Source organism: Peromyscus californicus, unplaced genomic scaffold (assembly GCF_007827085.1).
Source record: "Peromyscus californicus insignis strain IS unplaced genomic scaffold, ASM782708v3 Scaffold_10__1_contigs__length_136768540, whole genome shotgun sequence".
NCBI classification, from domain to species: domain Eukaryota; kingdom Metazoa; phylum Chordata; class Mammalia; order Rodentia; family Cricetidae; genus Peromyscus; species Peromyscus californicus.
In genome coordinates, this window is record NW_026294391.1 from 76,373,164 (window position 1) to 76,375,549 (window position 2,386).

Here is a 2,386-nt window from a genome sequence, read left to right on the forward strand (position 1 = left end):
AGGTTCAGATTACAGAAATATAGCAGTTGCACCAGTGAAAGTGTCCACAAAAAAGCCCTGAAATGCAAGTAATTAAGTAGTTGATACTTATCTTACTAACTGACCTGTACATTTGACTGGAGGTCTTCTTCAGGCACTATGGCTTCTTCCTCAGCATTGGATGCTTCCTTTTGAGTATTTTAAGATTTGAATGGAAGATCTTAGTCCAAGATAGGGCAGTAATAAACAAACTAATTAAGTATAACTTTCAAAGGAAAAGCCTGATATGAAAGTATTAAGAGAGAAAGGTAAAAGATAATCTTTTGGCCGGGCCCGCAGGTCTGTGTGGAGCCACGGTCACAGGTTGCTGTTCTGCAGGGTGGGGTTTGTGAAAGTTGTCAAGAATAAGGCCTACTTTAAGAGATACCTAGCCAGGCGGTGGTGGCGCACGCCTTTAATCCCAGCACTCAGGAGGCAGAGCCAGGCGGATCTCTCTGAGTTCGAGGCCAGCCTGGGCTACCAAGTGAGTTCCAGGAGAGGTGCAAAGCTACACAGAGAAACCCTGTCTCAAAAAAACCAAAAAAAAAAGAGATACCAAGTGAGATTTAGAAGGCGGCGAGAGGGTAAAAATGACTACTATGCTCAGAAACGATTGGTGATCCAAGACAAAAATAAGTACAACACACCCAAATACAGGATGATAGTTCGTGTAACCAACTGAGATATCATCTGTCAGATTGCCTATGCCCATATAAAAGGGGACATGATCGTATGCGCAGCATATGCCCAAGTACAGTGTGAAAGTCGGCCTGACAAATTATGCTGCCGCCTATTGCACTGGCCTGCTGCTGGCCCGCAGGCTTCTCAATAGGTTTGGTATGGACAAGATCTATGAAGGCCAAGTGGAGGTGACTGGAGATGAATACAATGTGGAAAGCATTGATGGTCAGCCTGGTGCCTTCACTTGCTATTTGGATGCAGGTCTTGCCCGAACAACAACTGGCAATAAAGTTTTTGGGGCCCTGAAGGGAGCTGTGGATGGAGGCTTGTCTATTCCTCATAGTACCAAACAATTCCCTGGTTATGATTCTGAAAGCAAGGAGTTCAACGCAGAAATACACCGTAAGCACATCATGGGTCAGAATGTCGCAGACTACATGCGCTACCTGATGGAGGAAGACTAAGATGCTCATAAGAAACAGTTCTCTCAGTACCTCAAGAACAACGTGACTCCAGACGTGATGGAGGAGATGTATAAGAAAGCTCATGCTGCTATCTGAGAGAATCTAGTCTATGAGAAGAAGCCCAAGAGAGAAGTGAAGAAGAAGAGGTGGAACCGACCCAAAATGTCTCTTGCCCAGAAGAAAGTTCGGGTTGCTCAAAAGAAGGCAAGCTTCCTCAGAGCTCAGGAAAGGGGTGCTGAGAGCTAAAGCAATTTTCTATGAAGATTTTTTCATAAAGATAATAAACTTATTGACTAAGCAGCCAAAAAAAGATAATCTATCATCTTAGACATACTTGACAAACCTTGGTAAATTAGTACATTTATATCTAAATAATTTTAAGAATATTTTCTAATGCATATTCTGTTCTGAATTTTGACAGTTTAGGTATGTGTGAGACCTTCTAATAAAACCCTTAACTTGCCTTTTTACCCTTCCTCTCTTTCTTGCTCCTCTTTTCCTCTTCTCCTCCCCCTGCTCCTCCTTCTTATTTACACTTTATATCAGACTCCATCAAATGCTTGGTGGGGACAAAAGGAACTCTTTTTGTTCTGAAAAGAATGCTTTCAGTGCTGTCAGCATTAGCAACCCTTTCAATAGATTTTGCCCTTTGATAAGAACTAGGAAATGAAGAACTACAGGAGTGAATGAGTAACAAAAGAGATGTGAGGAAGCGGGAGACAGTACAGAGGTGACATCAAATGGAATTACTCATGCTGCCAGACTGTAACAAAAGAAGTTGTGTGGGCTTTTTCTACACTGAACACACACACACACACACACACACACACACACACACACACACACACACACACTAATATGGATGCCATGAAACACATTTTTTCTTCCCTAGTGAAAATGAACAGCTCTTCAGCTCTCATTAAAAATGTACTAGCTTCTCTGTGGTGATGCATTATTAGAAAGATCATTTATTTTGAGTTGGCATTCTGTCATTTAAAGCCTTTTTGCATATAAATGTGGTATTGCTTTAGTATTCTTCCAATAATACAATGTATGGACATTATCTGAATAGTGTGGAAACTGTATCTGAGGCAAACATCCACAAGAGTTAAAAATAAAAATGACGAACAGTGCCTCACCATGCAATTATTCCAAAACACTCTGCCCATCTAGTTCCTTCTACCCCAGCTACAATGTCCTTAATCTTTCCCCAACAGCCATGT

At 41.6% G+C, this 2,386-nt stretch overlaps 1 pseudogene; it reads left to right on the forward strand.

The window, feature by feature from the left end:
- Positions 1 to 570: 570 nt before the first annotated feature.
- Positions 571 to 1,443, forward strand: LOC128115314 (60S ribosomal protein L5-like; annotated as a pseudogene).
- The last annotated feature ends 943 nt before the right edge of the window (positions 1,444 to 2,386 follow it).